We start from the raw sequence: 19,184 nt of genomic DNA on the forward strand, positions 1-19,184 counted from the left end.
TGGTCGCAACTGAACTGAGTGGACGAAAAACTTCATAGCCCGCGCACCATATTGCGCATGGCGCCACCTTCCTAGGACTAATGGCCGCCACGTGGCGCGCAATTCAAATAAGTAAGTTCCCGCGCCGCACCCTGTATTTGTGTTAAATTCTTCTGTTTGCCGCAAATTTAGTAATGTATTGAATCAAGATAAAAAACATGGTATATATTAAAAAATTAAGAATGGTACACTTCTTTGTCGTACTAAATAACGAATCCATCGAAGCGATTATCAAAAACCCTTTTTAATGAATGGCGCAGTACAGACGTCGTTGCTATCAGGCCCGGCACTGGTTTCCTGAAATCTTAAATCTAATCGCTGTATAATCGTAACTATTTTGACTGGAATATACTCGAGTGTTTGTGATGTAAGCCCATCTTTATTGTTGGAAGATGAAATACAAAAACGGATTTTCATTTTGTTTTGATGAACGAACGACGGTGCTTTTAAAATATTATTCCTACATTAGTTGTAGGTTTGTCACTGATTGTTCACGTTATTACTCTTTTAATTCAAGTCTAATTGATCGATTGTTCCCCAATCAAAAGCTAATCCATTCATGCCCCAACTGACTCAACCATTAACGACTCAAAATTTAATTGAAGTATGTAGTGTTGTTAGCGGTAAACCGTTCTGCTATTCATTCTGCTCGCTGGGGCAGGGTGCACAACATTTAAAACGTGCACAACATTTAAAAATAATAAATCGAAAAAATTTTCGCAAATGATTTTGTTTAGCCTCTTATATCAATGAACTGAAAATTCTCGATTCGTATGTAATCATTTCAGAACAGATTAATGACATACACATCTGGGATTAAATTTCCCACAATGTATGTCAGCTACTCACGACATTCCTTACTCACGCTCTCATTTCCTGAGCGAGGAGACTTTCTACTTGATTTTGGCGTAGTCCATATGAGTGTGAGCTACGTATTCGTAACTCACGCTTCGAATACGTAGCTCACGAACAGTATAAATACCTACGCAAGGAATTTATACTGTAATAAATATTTTAAAGTGCCCAGTCATGTAGTATACAATCGTTGAATAGTGAACAATTAATCAAATGCGTTAATTACAGTTAGACATCAGCGTGATGTCAGATTTGGGCAAGTTGCGAGGCATGAGGCGAGGTTAGTCATCATCATCGGCCAATGCATGCATGTTTTCATATTCAGTATTATACTTCACTGTTGTTTCTAGCATGCCGGTGGTACAACTGTTTCGCTTCACACTTGCAGAGTGGAGCATGTCAACCGAGTTAAATGTTTAGACGAAAGGCATTTGAACATGTTGGAAATGCATTTGAAGATGATAACGCTTTCTGCATTCTCGCCTACTGTTCACTTGATTTATACGCTTTTTAGTTCACTTGACTTCAGCACCAACAAAAAATTGTGTTCAACGTTAATGGGCTTAAGGAGTTAATAAAAATAATATACGTTTAAAAATTACTTTTTAAAGACAACACTTCCAAAGAATCCAGTATCTCCAATCTTACAGATGTACAATGAATTTCTCATCTAATTTTCGAAAATTAAAAAAATTTACTTTCAATTTTTCTAATATATATAAATTTTTTTAATATACAAATTTCGTTCAAAATTATGCATTCTGTTAATTGATTCATGCATTGCCTCTGATTTCACACAAGTGTGCAAAATTTCAGATCAATTAGACAGGTAAAAGTGTGTCAAATATCAGTTATAAGATTTGTAGCTGACAAAATATTTTTCATTTTTTTTAATATTGAAAAAAAATTTTTTACTTTATTAAAATCATTTATTTTGACATTTGATTCATGCATTGTCTCTAACTTTACACAAGTGTGCAAAATTTCAGATCGATAGGATAAGTAGAAGTGTATTAAATTTCGATTACAAGATTTGTAGCAGACAGACAGACAAACAGACAAGAAGTGAAGTTAAAGAGAAGTGTTGTAATAATTATGACGTTCACAAGAAATGATAGCGCGAGCTATGAATTCGAGTCATTACAGAGGTATACATACTTCAAATTTGATAAAATAATAGAATAGAAGTGTCGGCACTGAAGAAATAGGCCCATGGCCTGTTGCCGATTCTTGAACTTTTCGTGACTTGATTCACAAGAGGTCCGGCCTTTGGAACCCGATCTTTCCATAACTGACGATTGATTGAGATAGCTGCTGGACTCATTGCCTGGTTATACTGTTGATTTAATATTTTATTATTGCATACTAGTGAACATTGAAGTAAATAGTTGAATTTTAGCTGATAAGGTCACATGAAACAACAAAAAATTGTGTTCAACGAGTTTGAGGATTTAATATGATTAATTATGATGTTCATAAGAACTGATGACCAAATTCAAGTCACAACAACTGTGATTTAAGTATGAATTTGTAAAATATGCGGATAAGACGACGATATTTAGATATTATTATCCATGCAAGAGAGACGAAGTCAGGAGGTTGTGATGAACAAATTAAGACTAACAAAAGCTGCATTGTATGAGGAATTGCTTTAGAAGGGACGCAGTATAGACCCCTACATAGCCCTTGCCCACAATTCAATATCTATTCCTTTCCGCTCGTAATCACGCTAGAGGGCATATTAGCCTGTGTGATTAAGTGCCTAAAGCCATAGGTGTCATTTCCTTTCCTGGATATGAATCAATCAGCCAGATAACATCAAGCCACCGAAGCAACAGTCGTGGGCAAATAGCCAAACTGTTGCGTGCTTGTATTAAACACAGCCTGGCGTATTCGCGGCTTTTGAAAATAAGCGCCTGACATAACAGCGCCGTTACGTCACAGCCACTGCTTCATGGCGCTCTAATCCACAGGCAAAAGCGCAAACCGCGGTCCCTATAACGCCATGCCCCGGCTCTCCCCCTTCGCAGCCAGCAGAAGGCTTTTCTCGTTGCCCGATCAGTAATGCGCCTGGCGCGATGGAGGGACCTAACCTAACCTTACCAAACCTAACCTAACCTAACCTGGCGCACAACTGATCAGCAATTGAAGAAAGCCTTATGGCTGCGAAGGGGGAAAGCCGGGGCATGGCGTTATAGGGACGGCGGTTTGCGCTTCTGCCCGTGGAGTGCGGCGGGATTACGCCAGTCCTGCAAATAGCAAAGCAGGTTTACGGTCATCCGGCGTGGTCTGCGGCCGGTAGGGCTTATGGCGTGTGTAAGAAGTGATAGTATGGGGTAAAATTTTGTGGAGTAGGACCAGTTGACAATTGACTATTTGATTCAGCAGGCTGTGGAGTGAGGTAGGTGTTGCTTAAAGTTGGTGTGGGGAGATGACTCAGTTACCTACAGCTTCATGGGTGTGAGCTGAGTTTAGTTATTGCATTATAGGGTAGGTGTTGGCGCCAGGGCTTGTTTACGAGCTAAATTTGTGGTGTAGGGCTGCGCTCCCTACGGCAGGATGCATGCAGTTCCACTGGCGACCTGGGCTGGTTGGTCGCAGTCCGTTGTCCGCAATTTACAGTTCGAGCTAAAGTCAGGGTATGAAGTGATGATTCGATGCAACGTTCAGTGGTTGACAACCATTACTCTCTGGGCTATTCGCTTCAGAATGTGGTGGCGTAAAGCTCCTAGTATTTAAAGCAAGATGATGTCACGGGCTGCCGGGGCTGGTTACCGACGGATGGCTTAATCCACGGCTGATTGGTGGTCATCCGGAAATATGCTAGGCGTTCCTTTCAAGGCTGATTGGTGCACAAATTTGGTGGTGCACGACTGCGTACCCCTGCTAACTTTGGGCGCCGCTCAAGCTAGGCGGGTGTGGTGCGGAAACTGGAGGCAGTGCAGCGGACCTTCACGTACAGGATCAGCAGCATTAGGGAGCTGAACCTGAACTACTGGGAAAGGCTAAAACACCTGGGACTGTACTCACTGGAAAGGAGAAGAGAAAAGTATATCATACTGTACACTTGGAAGATGATAACCGGACTGGCTCACAACTTTGAGAGTGAGACCTCCAGAATAGTGACGTATTACAACGAAAGGATGGGGAGACTGAGTATGATTCCCCATCTAATAACCGAGCCGCGGCCAGAGTACAGACTCTTCCTGAGGGATCACTGTCCGCGGTAGGAGTGAGGCTCTTTAATGCCTTGCCAAAAGGGCTAAGAGGAGGGAAGTTCACCCTAGCAACATTCAGGAGACGACTGGACAATTGGTTGAGAAAGATCCCGGATTGTCCAGTTATGGAAAACTACCCTCAGCAAGTGGCAAGCAACAGCACCCTGCATCAGCTGGCCCAAAGGAGGGCAAATATACGGAACACGTCCAACGTTACATTCGGGACCTGAGGGCGGGGTGACCTGCCTAGCGAAGACTCGGAGACGGAGGACGACGAAGGCGGCGCATCAGCGTGACATAAAGTAAGGTCATAAGGTTGGTCAATTAGAGCGCGGCATCGGGGAAAATGCTGTGCAACAGAGAGGGTACAGCGGCACCGTATCCTTAGTATATGTTTCGGACGTAGTTGTCCCCAGGCCACGATGGATCGCCGCCTCTGATTATCGCTCATCCGCCCTCATTTGGGCCAGCTGATGCACGATGCTGTTGCTGGCTTCACGCCGTCGGCAGTGGTACAGAGGCGGCTGATCAGGGATTGTAACATGGAACACGTCCAGTCGTCTCCTGAAGGCATCCAGGCTGAACTCCCCCTCTCTTAGATCCCTTGGTAAGTCGTTAAATAGCCTCGGCCCTGCCCCAGAAAGGGATCTTTTCCGCAGTGATTGAAATATGACCGCAGACCTGTTACGTGGTGGGGGGGTCCTGCACAGTCTCCCCCTTCTTTCGTTAATGGTATAGGGCTCAATCTTGAAGGTCTCGCTTTCGAAGTTTGGTGCCATTCCGGTTATCATGTTCCATGTATACAGAATGACATACCTCTCCCGTCTTCTTTGCATTGAGTACAGACCCAGTCGTTGCAACCTCTCCCAGTAGTTAAACTCCTCCATCCCTCCGATCCTGGAAGGGAGAGTTCTTTGGACCCCTTCCTGTTGCCGTACTGAGGCGGGTGTGAACGGGGTCCAGAGCTGGCAGCAGTATTCAAGAATAGGTATTACAAGGGCTCTGAATAGTGTGATCATCGGATCCGCTTCTCTCGTTCTGAACCTCCGCCAGATAAACCACACCTGTCGCCCACCTCTTACGGACATTGCCGCTATGTGATCACCAAATTGACCTGAGTGTTCATCAGAACTCCTAGAATTAACAGTCGCTTCTCTTCGATTTCCGAGTTGTCAGGTGCCAGGTAGCGGTGCTCCATTCCGGCTCTTCCGATTCCTCTGTACCTTAGAACCTCAAACTTTGTCCCGTTGAACTGCATGTTGTTCACTTGGGCCCAGTCATATATTGCAGAGAGGTCTTCTTGCAACCTCTCACAGTCCTTCCAGTCCGTGATGGTCATTAATATCCTGGTGTCGTCCGCGAATGACAGCACTTGACACGTGCAGGACACGGTGCACCTCCTGCTGGGAAAGCACTTGGGAACGAACAGTTTCGTGCACTCCAAACTTGTGCGGATGTTGTAGGCCGGAAAGAGAAGGAAAATAAAGCGAAGTTATATAGAGAATGCAAATTTTTTGTGTTGTTTCAAAATAAGAATAAAATGTTAAACGAAAATATATCGGGAATGAAAAACAATCACTTAAATCCCTCAATGCAGAAGTGAGTGGCTCGAAATTTTGTTCTTGCCTCTACTCCTTGGCGCAGAAGCAAGGATGGGAAGCGTGCTTCAAATTGATCTTATGCACCAAAATCAGGGGATGCAAAAAGTAAAAAAGTAGAATTAATGATTATTATTTAATAAAATATTATTATTAATAAATAATGTACTTATAATTTTAATAATGAAGACGATAATACGGGGTTATATATGCCCAAGCCACGCGAGAAAGTTTCAGCAAAGTCACGAAAAGTACAAGAATCGGCAACAGGCCATGGGCCTATTTCTTCAGTGCAGACACTTATTTCTATTCCATTCTAATCAATACGGCAAGCGCAGCGCATGTTATGCCACCTGCCTCGAGCCGGTCTAAACCAGAACGCCTCGCTCCCTCTTCACCAGTTAGGAAATACGCCGGAATTTCCAAGTATCTTAGCACAGTTCGCAACTAACGATCCTCATTCGCTACTCTAGAATGCCACGTTATTACTGAGAATTTCCTGTGAAGGCCCTAAGTAAGGACCTCCAGTGCACCAAAACTGCACTTCTCACTCACCCCCTATATAGTCTTGGAACTTCCAAGTACAATCAAAAGTCTAATCCTCAAAATTAAAAATTAAAAAATTCCTAATATAAGTAAATCTTTGGTATTCAACACAACTTATATTAATGAACAATTTCTGCCTTACTATGCCGGAAAATAGATTTCATTTGTCCCATACAAACATAGGAAGACACGTGGATTTTGGTGAATAAAGCAAACTTCTCCTATTTTAACTGCCGTAAATATTTTTTTACCTGAAACTAATCAATTTCCTACATCTGACATATAATTTACAACAAGTAAAAACATCTACAAAAACCCCAAATTGAAGCCGGAGTTCCAACAGAAATATTCGCTGCAGCTCCGAATGTCGGCACGCACGTCACTGCGCTGGAAATCTCAGCACATTATTTTTTCGCAGGATTTTGCTGCCGCGTGACGATATTTTCCTGACGCTCAAAAAATCCCCAAAAATGCATTCAACTTCGCTGGGATAAACGAAGCGGGGGCGACGTCAGGAATAAAATATTATCAGCATCATATACGGCGGTGCTGCAAATATATATGTAGCGGATTATATATATCAGAGCGGCATATATACGTACATGACAGGGCAGTCCAACATACGGTGCTGCGGTACAGTCCATCACACGGTGCTGCGGTACAGTCCATCACACGAAGCTGCGGTGCAGTACATAACACGGTGCTGCGGTACAGTCCATCACACGGTAGACATCTGTCTTCCTGTCAACGGAAATTGACAGAACAAATCGAGGGAAAGCGCGCGAGGGCTACCCTCGCCACGCTACCCTCGCCACGCTACCCTCGCCACGCTACCCTCGCCACGCTACCCTCGTCACGCTACCTTTGCCACGCTACCCTCGTCACGCTACCCTCGCCACGCTACCCTCGCCACGCTACCCTCGCCACGCTACCCTCGCCACGCTACCCTCGCCACGCTACCCTCGCCAAGCGTACAGTCCAGCAAAAAATGTACTCTAATTCATTCAAAAGCGAAAATTCCAACAATATAATAATGACAGATCAATCCACTCACCCGCGGCCTATACATGCACACATGCTTTCAACCATGTGAATTCAGCAGGTTAATGAGCGTAAGATTTCAGCAAGTTATCGACCGTTTAAATATTGCAGGTTATCGGCGGCTCAAATTCTTCAGAAGCTTCGTTTCAACAGCGAGTTATAACGTTACAAGTCACAGGGCTGGTCACCTGCAGCTCGTCAGAACTGTTTTGGGGCTGACTTTAAAAGGAAATAATAAGAATTATTTTTATTTTTAAATAATAGTTGCATAGATCATCAGACTTAAGATGAGAAACACATAAAATTATTGGCAAGCATGTGCAGCAGAACAACATCAAAGAACGTAGGAACGGAGCACTTGACTTCTGTTCAACAATCCGCCGGCGTGACGCACTCCTCAGTGACTGCCATGCAGCTCACTGAAGACGTTGCCGCTCGCTATCCAACAATTCACATTTGCTCAGTTAGCTCGTCTATAAAATTTAATTATTTTATCGAAATACTTCTGATGAAATATCTCAACTGTAGCTACCACTCAGAATATCTGTGATTACGCGGCGACGTGCTGAGCGCCTCGTTTGTTGCCTGAACTACAGAGGGTCAGGCCAAGGCAAGGCATCACAGAGCGCAGCACAACATCAACCCAACCACACGAACACCGTGGCGCAACTGACGCGCTGGCAAAAGAAACTGGCCAAATCGGATCACAAAAAGGCCAAAAACCTCAATTAATCAATATTTATTAGTAAATTTGATAAGTGAGGGACGTAATTGAATTCTCGAACCTCGTAGTTCTCTGCCAGCAAGCGTCCTGAAGACACCTCCACCTCGTAGTTCTCTGCCAGCAAGCGTCCTGAAGACAACACCTCCACCTCGTAAGCGTCCTGAAGACAACACCTCCACCTCTTAGATCTCTGCCAGCAAGCGTCCTGAATATACACCTTCGTCTCTTATATCTCTGCCAACTAGTGTCATTAAGACAGCACCTCAGCCTCTTATTTCTCTCCCAGCAAGCGTCTTGAAGACAACAAATAAACCTCTTGCAGGTGCAATGTGTTTCTTCTCTACTGATGACAATATCATGCTTATTATTATATGTACGACAACCTTACAACTTACGACCTCGCATAACTTACGACCACCGTAGAAGCAGCTCTGACGCAAGTTTACCTCAAGACCTCAAGACTTTAAAACTTGCGGCCGAGGCCGCATGAAGTTTGCTCATAAAGCGCATTGCCGAGACGACTTAATGAGTTTGCCTGTCAGTGCGTGGAATTTTATGAGCCCATCCTAAGTTGTGCACTCAAGTCTCAGTCACTTTATTAGGTCCCATCTTAAGTACCTGAAGTCTTTTGAGATCCACTCTCACTGCCTGGGATTTATTGAGTCCCTTCGTAGTATCAGGTACTATGCTGACTACCTTTCTCAGTTCCTGGAGTTAAATAACTTTATTTCTAATTAGTGCAGTCAAGTCGCACTCGCTATCCAACAATTAACTATTTCTTTCCCATGCAATGAGCTTAACCATATAAGTTAACCCCTGTCAGTCCCCGAACTTTCTGACACTCCTAGGAGCCCTTGAGCAACCCTGACGCCCCTGGCAGCCCTTGAGCAACCCTGACACTACTGGCAGCCCTTGAGCAGCCCTGACACCCCTGGCAGCCCTTGAGCAGCCCTGACACCCCTGGCAGCCCTTGAGCAGCCCTGACACCCCTGGCAGCCCTTGAGCAGCCNCCCTTGAGTAACCCTGACGCCCCTGGCAGCCCTTGAGTAACCCTGACGCCCCTGGCTGCCCTTGAGTAACCCTGACGCCCCTGGCAGCCCTTGAGCAACCCTAACACCCCTGGCAGCCCTTGAGTAATCCTGACACCCCTGGCACTAGCAGCCATCGAGCCCTCTTGACACTCCTGGCAGCCTCTATAAGGTTCCCTGACGCCACTTGGGTCATTCCTGTCACCTCTGCGGGGTCACCCCTGGGATCATAATCAACGTTGCGTTGCTACTGGTGAATTAATATACATAGTCAGCATAATAATCCTCTCAACTGATAAAATTTCACAGAAGCATCCCGCCAAAACAAACATGGGATGTTCCGACTCAACGAGACAAATGATCACAGCGTAGATTACACGAGTGAACCGTCAATCATAAGTGACTTATGATTTTATAAATACATTCTTCTCACACTAAGTCCTCTACACACGATAGTTCAACTATGTCTAAATTGAACAATCGTGTTAAATCTTGATTGTGAGATCAGTGTTATTGCATCCTCATTTCAAAACTTTATATTTACATCTTATTCTTCCCGGTATTCAAAATTCCATTAAATAGGAACTAAGCAGCACAGGGCATACGTGCGACCTCTTCATCAGTTCCATAAGACTTCATGGACCGTGCTATCGAAATTAGAAATATATTCATGACAGTGTTAGCCAATCACTGACGGCTTTTCTCGCTCTACCCACCAATCACAGATGAGAAAGTTTACCGCTATATATATTTGAGATAGTTATGGGCACGGTTCCTGCAACAGCTCTATTAAATATAATTTTTATTAACCTTTTCCGCAAGATTATACATCCTTCGTTGGGATAGGTCGCTGCACCGCTGCAACACTAACTCGATTGGACAACTTCAGTCGTGGAAAGTAATCAATTACTGAGCATATCGCATTTGTTATAACACTAACTAAACTATTCACAAGGGCCCATGACCGAATTGAGGGTATGACTGCAGAGATTTAAAAAATTAGATCAGTACTCATTGCAGTGAGTGACAGAGAGCGCATTTTCTCGTCCGTCCGTGACGTGAAGTCACGGACGGACGGACATGACGAGCATAATAGCGCCTTTTTCATGAATGAGAAAATGCGATAAAAATCATGGATCATGACTGCAGAGATTGAAAACTTTCACGAAGAAGCCGTAGATACGTACATTTAATTCTTTGTCGCAAATTTAGTAAAGTATTGTTTGGTAAAGTATTGAATCACTATATAAAACGAGGTTGATATTAAAAAAATACAACTTTAAGAAGGATACACTTCTTTGTAATGCCAAATACCGAATCCATCGAAGCGATTATCAAAAACCCATATTTATGAATGGCGCAGTACAGACGTCGTTGCTATCAGGCCAGGCACTGGTTTCCTGACATCTTATATTTAATCGCCGTATAATCGTAATTATTTTGACTGGAATATACTCGAGTGTTTGTGATGTAAGCCCATCTTTATTGTTGGAAGATGAAATACAAAAACGAATTTTCATTTTGTTTTGATGACGATTTTCTGAACGTCGGTGCACTTATATTATAATATTATTCCTACATTAATTGTAGGTTAGTCCCTGATTGTTCACGTCATTACTCCTTTAATTCAAGTCTAATTGCTCGGTTGTTCCCCAACCAAAAGCTAATCCATTAATGCCCCAACTGACTCGACCATTAACGCTTCAAATTTTAATCAAAGCATGTAGTGTTGTTAGCGGTAAATTGTTCTGCTATTCATTCTGCTCGTTGGGACAGGGGATCAAAGATTCACGCATTTTCAAATAGCTCGACAGAGGAAAAGCAAATGCGTTCCGCTTCTTAGTATTTCAGTCTGTCCCATGGAATATTTTTTCTGCATGCCTGAACTTTAGCGAGGAAGGCCTAAAGTATTTATCGTGAAACGGCCAAACAATTTTGAAATACGAGCTTACGATTGACACGTAATCGCTTAATTTCACGGCTGCAAAAATTAAAAAATTGAGAAGCAGTTGTTCTAAGTATGGATTTAATATTACCCACGGCGGATATGTATCATCTTTAGAGAGGTACCAGAGATGTGATAAAAAAGTATAAAGTTTAAACTTTCCACCACGTTGCCATTACGCCAAGTATTTCTCAATTGGTCCGGAGTCCTCCGTTCCATCTTATCGATGTTCCTGACGTTGTACACAATAATATCGACAACATTTAAAAATAATAAATCGAAAAAATTTTCGCAAATGATGTAGTTTAGCCTCTTGTATCAATGAACTGAAAATTCTCGACTCGTATGTAATCATTTCAGAAGAGATAAATAAACATACACATCTGGGATTCAATTTCTCACAATGTATGTCAGCTACTCACGACATTCCTTACTCACGCTCTCACTTCCTGAGCGAGGAGACTTAATACATGATTTTGGCGTAGCCCATATGAGCGTGAGCTACGTATTCGTAGCTCACGCTACGAATACGTAGCTCACGAACAGTATAAGTACATACGTAAGGTATTTATACTGTAATAAATATGTTAAAGTGTCCAGTCTTGTAGTATACAATCGTTGAAGAGCGAACAATAAATCAAAAGCGTTAATTAAAGTTAGACGTCAGCGTGATGTCAGCTTTGTCCAAGTTGCGAGGCATGAACCGAGGCTAGTCAACATCGTCGGTCAATGCATGCCTATTTTCAAATTCAGTATTATACTTCAGTAGGAAGTAGGTGCGAAAGTAGATATTTTCAGCATGCCGGTGGCACAACTATTTCGCTTCACACTTACAGAGTGGAGCATGTCGACCGAGTTGAATGTTTAAACGAAACGCATTTGAAAATGTTGGAAATGCATTTGAAGATGCCCACGCTTGCTGCATACCCGCCTACACGTCACTTGCTTTTGACGCTTTTTAGTTCACTTGATTTCAGCACCAACAAAAAATTGTGTTCAACGAGCTTGAGGAGTTAATAATAATAATTATGACGTTCGCAAGAAATGATAGCGCGAGTTATGAATTCCAGTCACTAAAGAGGTACTTATACTTCAAAATTGATAATACTGTTGATTTAATATTTCATTATTGTATAATACTTGATAGTGAACACTGAAGTAAATAGTTGAATTTTAGCTAACAAAGTCACATGAAACATCAAAAAATTGTGTTAAACAGGCTTGAGGATTTAATATGGATAATTAAGACGTTTGTAAGAAATGACAACGCAAGCTATGAATTCGAGTCACAACTGCGATTGAAGTAAGAATTCGTATAATTTGCGGATATTACGACGATATTATGATATTATAATCCATGCCAGAGAAACGATGTCCGGAGGTTGAGATGAACAAATTAAGACAAACAAAAGCTGCATTGCATGAGGAATTGCTTTAGAAATTATATTAAAAGCATTCGTTTATGATGAACGACCAGCCCAGTGATCCATAATTCCATTCTAGATCTGACCTTGTAGGTAGATATTAAAGGATATGATTTAACTTTAAGTCGTGTTACTTTTAACCTTGTGAGAACAGAAGTTACGTTCCATAATATGATGCTTATTTGAAGGCATTAACGGATCCGAAAATGACCAGTATATCGTAAGGAAATGAAGAATCTTTATTACCTCAACAGGAGCCCGTTATATTTTGAAACGTCAATCATGTTTGTTGACATCCTAGTACGCCGGGAGTCAGCTGGCATCCTTGCATTGTGATCATGGCTGCCTCAGCGGAAGGTAGTCCGCTGCGGGCTGACGGTCCGCGTCTAAATAACAGTTCACCCCAAAAACATGAAGGGTCATTTAATTCATTATCCAGTGGACAGTGGCAAATTTATATATCAGAGGATAAACCGATTTCTTCAAAAAAGAAATGGAAAGGTGAGAAATACTGTAATGATGCAATTATATTGTTCACATTTACGTGACGAAGGAGACTAAAACAAATTGACAGCCTGACAGGTACTGTCGCCGTGTCAGGACTCAGGAGTCGCGGACATTTGATTTGGTAATGGTATGACAGTCATTGAGACATTGACAGACTGACAGATCGTCAAGATCCTGTCGGAAATTGGAATACAGTTGAAGCAAGCTACACTTGTTTATTAAATTATGCTTCAAATCATAACTTTTGGTCTTTAACTATAATGCTACTACCTAGTTTAGCTCCCTGTTTTTTAACTAACACTAATAGTGTTAGACTGTAACAAATTACAATCATTACAATTTACAAACTGCAACTGGTAAGTGCAATAACTGAATAAGTGGTAGGTACCGTACATTGGGGTAACTTAGACTACTTTTTTTAAATACCGGTAATGCCAGTTTTTTCCTAGCTAAATTAAACTTAAATTGAAATATTCAAAATACAGGTCTATACTCTATACAGCAATCCCTTCATTCCCTTGCTTAACGAGGTTAATAAATCCCCGAGTTTTACCGTGTTAAGCAAAACCGCACTAATCAAACTTAAGAATAGATGGGAATAATTATAATGAATCCTCAAAAATGGCAAAGTTACATAATAATTTTTTTCCCACTTAAATTCATCATATTTTTTTCTAAATAATAGGGGAAATAAATAAAAGAAATGCAAATGAATTAACATTTATTTTTTAATGAAAAACGAATCCAATTTCAATTGCACAGTAGATTTCTTTCTCTCCTGCATAATTGTGCGATAGCAATTCACTTGCCTATCCAGGCCAAGGAAAATTATGTAGGTAGTTTGATAAAAGTGAGCAGTAGATATGGCAGCGATCTTGACCAGTTGAAGGCTAACGAGTAACTAGAGCACCGGCATGGCGCACTTACCGGCGAACATTGCCGAACTTGACCATTCGAGACTTTCGAGTTATGAACAAGACAAGGCGCGGTTAAACCGACTCTGTAGTCAGCACAAGTGCCTACGGAACGGGACCTTATATAAAGAATTATTGGCTGAAATTCATAAAGTAACATCATTTGGCAAATTTTTCCAAAAGTCGTAACAAAAGTAACAACATAAGATCTAATAAGCAAAAAGTAACACTTGTTACGAACGTAACACCTCTGGCTAGAGGGGGGAAAATGATGCGTTGTGAAAAAAAAAGTTGCGCAAATCAAAACTGGCACCGCGTAGATTAAGGGTAGGTTGCAAATTTTTTTTCCGCGCATTTATCAAAACCGTTCTAATCAAGGGATTGCTGTACTCTAGGTTTACTCAACAGTCACCAACTCACCATAAATTGCTCGCTCCTGCCTCTCATAGTTTTTATGTAATTTAAAAAAAAGTGATGGTCTTTGTTACCCCAGCTCTTGGGGTATCTTAGGCCGGGTGGTAAAATCAATTATATTTTTTGGTAAAATAACTCTAAATAACTCCAGGTTTTGGTGCATTTTAGTAGAACTCTTCTAGCTACATATGCAAATGACAAATTTGAGGGGAACTTAGGAAATGGGGGAACTTAGACCACTTAATGTCAGCTGTGAAGGGGGTAATATTGACGAGCTTGGAAATTAAGTTAAAATTACCATATATAAGACTGTAGAGTCTGAAACATAAAGAAAAAACATTAATATGTGTATCAAACATGAAATACCTATGTTATATATGGTAATTTTAAATTAATCTCCAAACCGGTCTATGTTACCCCGTCAGGGCTGACATTAGGTGGTCTAAGTTCCCCCATTCAGGGGCAGCACCCCCCATTTGCAAACTATGACACTTTCCTCAAATTTGTCATTTGCATATGTAACTAGAAGAGTTCTACTACAATGCACCAAAACCTGGAGTTATTTTACCAAGAAATAAAAAAATTGGAGGGGGTTCTATAACAGGCTTTGAATAATAGCTCTTTTTCATGGGTCACATCAGTGTGGAATTCTAGAGGGATATTAAATTAACCAGTACACATAGCATATTGGAAAGCAGGACCTGAAAGTTTGGAAAGGCCAGGAACTTTCCAATTTCAGTCCATTTACTCCATTATATTATATACATAACCTATCACTTTCCAGCTGTGATTGGTTAATGGGATTGTGATTTTAGCCCCTTCCAACTTTCCAGCTGAGATTGGTTCTTGGAATTGTAATATTATCTGCTTTCTAGCTGTGATTGGTTGATGGGGAGGCTTTCCAGCTGTGATTGGTTAATGGAATTGTAATGTTATCTGCTTTCTAGCTGTGATTGGTTGATGGGGATGCTTTCAAGCTGTGATTGGTTGATGGGGATGCTTTCAAGCTGTGATTGGTTGTGCCCATAAGCCCCGCCCCCAAATATGGTATATGTACAACAGTACTGGTTAACTAAATACTTAACAAACTTGATCAATACAAACAAAAAGCCTGGATAATTTTCAAAAAATCCATTAAATAAAAGAAAAATAGAAAATATCTATCAAACAATTTTATAACAAATCTGAGGTACTATACAAATAATACAATTGAAACAGTTTGTCCACTTTTGATCCTCCTTTCCATTTATAGTCAGTCACATGGGACATGGCAGAGCACTGTATCAAAGGAAAGCATTTCACCTTGGTTGGAAAGCTTTTTTATAAGTGAACTTCCATTTCTAGAATTCCACCCTGGGTCACATTTTTCATTTTTTAACCTATTACATATGCATAATTTTTTTTATCTTTCTATTGTGTTATGTAGCCTCAGTATTGGGCCCTTAATTTTTATTGAAAACACTTTTCTATTTCAAATAGTTTTTTGAGTTTTGGGGGTTTTTGTTAAAAAAACTGTAAGTGGTCTAAGTTACCCCGGTAGTCTAAGTTACCCCATTTTACGGTAACTAACTACTCATGTAGTCATGTTCTTACTTATATTCTTCATGTTCTCAACTTCTTACTTATATATTCAGTTAGTGGTTAGCCTACCTGATTAGTGATTTTAGATTTGGATTAGTGATTGCACATTTTCTGTGTTCATGTCACATGTGTATTGTTCTCCAAATCCAATGCCCTCATGTGGCATGTGCCCCTGCCTGCCAAGGTTTGTAACGGGCCTGTGACTGGAGTTTTAAAGCTGTGAACTCTTCATTTTTTGAATGGTGAATCCCTTTTCTAGATTGTGAGAAGCCATTTTTAAACTAAGAAAAATTTCAATTACCAAAATACCTATCTTTAAAGCCACAATAATTTTCTGCAAAGTAAGATTTTTCATTCTTTTTCAGTTTTGTTCTGGCAGAGACAATTTTGGCTCATTCACACTGCACTGCAGGCTTTTACTTTTTTTAGTTCAGATCCTTATCTCAAAGACAAAGATTTAAACTCAAAATTTATATGGTTTTCTTCAAAAACTGCCTATGTATAAATACCGTATTTGCATGGGTATTTTGAAAATTGCAGGTAAAAATGTTCTAGTAATTATTATTAGGTTACAATTGGAGAATTGAGCAAAGGTATGATATGGGTAAAATTTTTAATAGGCATTGCCTTTTTTGGCTTATCTGCTCAAAGATTGGAAAATGTCTGCTACAGAATTTTTGACAATTAATACATTATTTACATTAAGAAAGCAATTCTAAAGAAGATGGCATGCACAATTGAAAGTTCTTTCCATTTGCACTGACAATGGCATCAAATGAAGTGAGAATAAACAGGATCTAATAGTGGTACGTATAGTTAGAATTCTCTTGCTGAAATTGGGAGGATGCATGTTTGATTAAAAAGAGGCTTATTCCCAGAGATTTTCAGAATGCCAAATTCAGTAAATTAGCAGAAATCCTGAAACAAGAAGTAAAATGTAGATGTTTGATATGATTGATATCTATTCATTTATTCATTTTTTACCTTAGCAATAATCAATACTTTTAGACCAATTCTTACTATCCTACTTTTCTCCATCAGCCTCCATGTTGTCTCCAAATATCATTTGCCCTGTCAATCAGAAGCACATCCTCTAACTAATCATGCCACCATTGCAGCAAATTGGTTGTGCCACTGTAGTGCTGTGGAAGTTGCATGGAGATGACAGAAGCTAGTCAAGGGTTCAAACATTGGGAAGCTTGGTTCATTTCTTGGCGTTGCTGGTGGCCAGGGCTTGTTTTTTTGTTGTAATTGTCAATCCTGGTAGTGGCAACGAGGTAAGGGATGCATGATAGCCATTAATAGGTGGGGCTTTGCAGCATGGCCTTGTGTTTGTGTCCATAAATAAACACTGAGGATCTGTTAGCAAGCAAGTTCTTTTGGTCTTGAGTCCACTCTTCACCTGTTCTCTCGTGCCTACTCTCACATCATTAATTTAAATAATTACAGCCATTTTAACTCCTCTCCCTGTCATGTGTATGCCTCACATCCCATCTTCAGGTGCTCTGCCATTTCCTTCACACTACCATCACACATAAAACACTCATCCTCTCTCCTTCATCCCCCTTGTCACACTCAGCACCCCTGCCCTCACGCAAAATGGTAGGTTTCCGCTTTTTCTACAATAATAATTACCTTCAAACTTTGGCATTGGTTTCAGTGCCAGTAGTATATGACACTAGCGGTATGTACAACTGATGAGTAAGGTTGGACTGCATTTAAAGCATTTTTGAATGCAGTCATACCACACGTGTTTTTTCATACTGCATGCAAAGAGGAATTACAGTTTGAATGCCAAATAATAAAATTATGCAAAGGGAGATGGCCTAGTGGCTGCAGTTCAGAGTACCTGGATTGGGACAGAGAGGTGCGGGTTCGATCCTAGCTCTGTGCCTCAGTTTCTGGTCAGAATCGGCAAGAAGGCCAGGGGTTGAGCAAAGCAAAATTGGTGCAGTGAGTTGCATGTTCAAGACTGGAACAAGCTGTATGGTAAATATGCTGCAATGTTAAGAATCAGCAACAGGCCTTTGGCCTAATAAACCCTGAAATATTGATAACTATTACTATTCTGAATTTAATTTTCATTATATAACCTGGCATATGGAAAATGTACCATATTCCATTGTGTATAGTATTGCCTATGTTTAATTTTTAACTTATGATGTTTCTTTATTCACACCTATATTAGAAAATATTAGGCTTAAAAATTTTGTTCAAACATGTTTTTTACAAAAAGAAACTAGGAAAAACCACTAATTTTCATCACTGATTGTCCTGTAATTTTGTATAAAAATTTACTGTTGTGGTCTGTTTTTTTCTGTCTTGGCTGGAAGAGGCTTCAAGAATATGTGAACACTTTTTCCTTTGCATTTGTTTTAGGCCCAGTTTGGTCTCATTATGGGTTAGGACAATGTTCATGGAGCTCTCCATACAAACCCATCATGGGTTTGTATGTGGCAGGGTTTATATGGTGCAGGGTTTATATGTCGCAGGGTTTATATGGGGCAGGGTTTGTATGGGGCAGGGTTTGTATGTGGCAGGGTTTATATGTGGCAGGGTTTATATGTCGCAGGGTTTATATGTCGCAGGGTTTATATGGGGCAGGGTTTGTATGGGGCAGGGTTTGCATGTGGCAGGGTTTATATGTGGCAGGGTTTGCATGTGTTAGGGTTTGCATGTGGCAGGGTTTGCATGTGGCAGGGTTTGCATGTGGCAGGGTTTGCATGTGGCAGGGTTTGTGGCAGCGCGGAGGGGCGGTGCAGGAGGGCGGAGGTCGCTGCGATCGATGCGCGCGTCGCGGTCGCGTCAGTAACGTGGCGGCGCAGCGCCTGGAGAGCTGTGCCTGTCTTCCATATTGCCGTGGCTTTTCTATAATGTTCTAGTGCTGCACCATTACCTAGTGTTGTTGTGTAGCACTAGCACTAGCCTGCTAGTGAGTGTGCGCCCTAGTGCTGTGGTGCAACGTGGGCTGCTCTGACGGCGGCTTGTGGGGCATCGGCCCGAGCTCCGGGCCCAGAGTTGCTTCGGAGCTCTGAGACCAGAGCTGGTGTTGTCCAGTGATGGTGATACATCAGCAGATACTGATAGTGTGATGGTGGTACTACTGATACTGATAGTGTGATGGTGGTACTACTGATACTGATAGTGTGATGGTGGTACTACTGATACTAATAGTGTCACAGTGCGATGGTAATACTAACTACTGATAGTGTGATGTATTAGTAGTATTACCTGATATTACCTACCTACTGCTGATAGTGCGATGGTGGTACTACTGATACTGATATGGTCCCAAGTAGCAGGATATGGTCCCAAGTAGCAGGATATGGTCCCAAGTAGCAGGATATGGT

This window comes from Hyalella azteca, unplaced genomic scaffold (genome assembly GCF_000764305.2).
Source record: "Hyalella azteca isolate HAZT.00-mixed unplaced genomic scaffold, Hazt_2.0.2 contig7617, whole genome shotgun sequence".
Lineage (NCBI taxonomy): Eukaryota > Metazoa > Arthropoda > Malacostraca > Amphipoda > Hyalellidae > Hyalella > Hyalella azteca.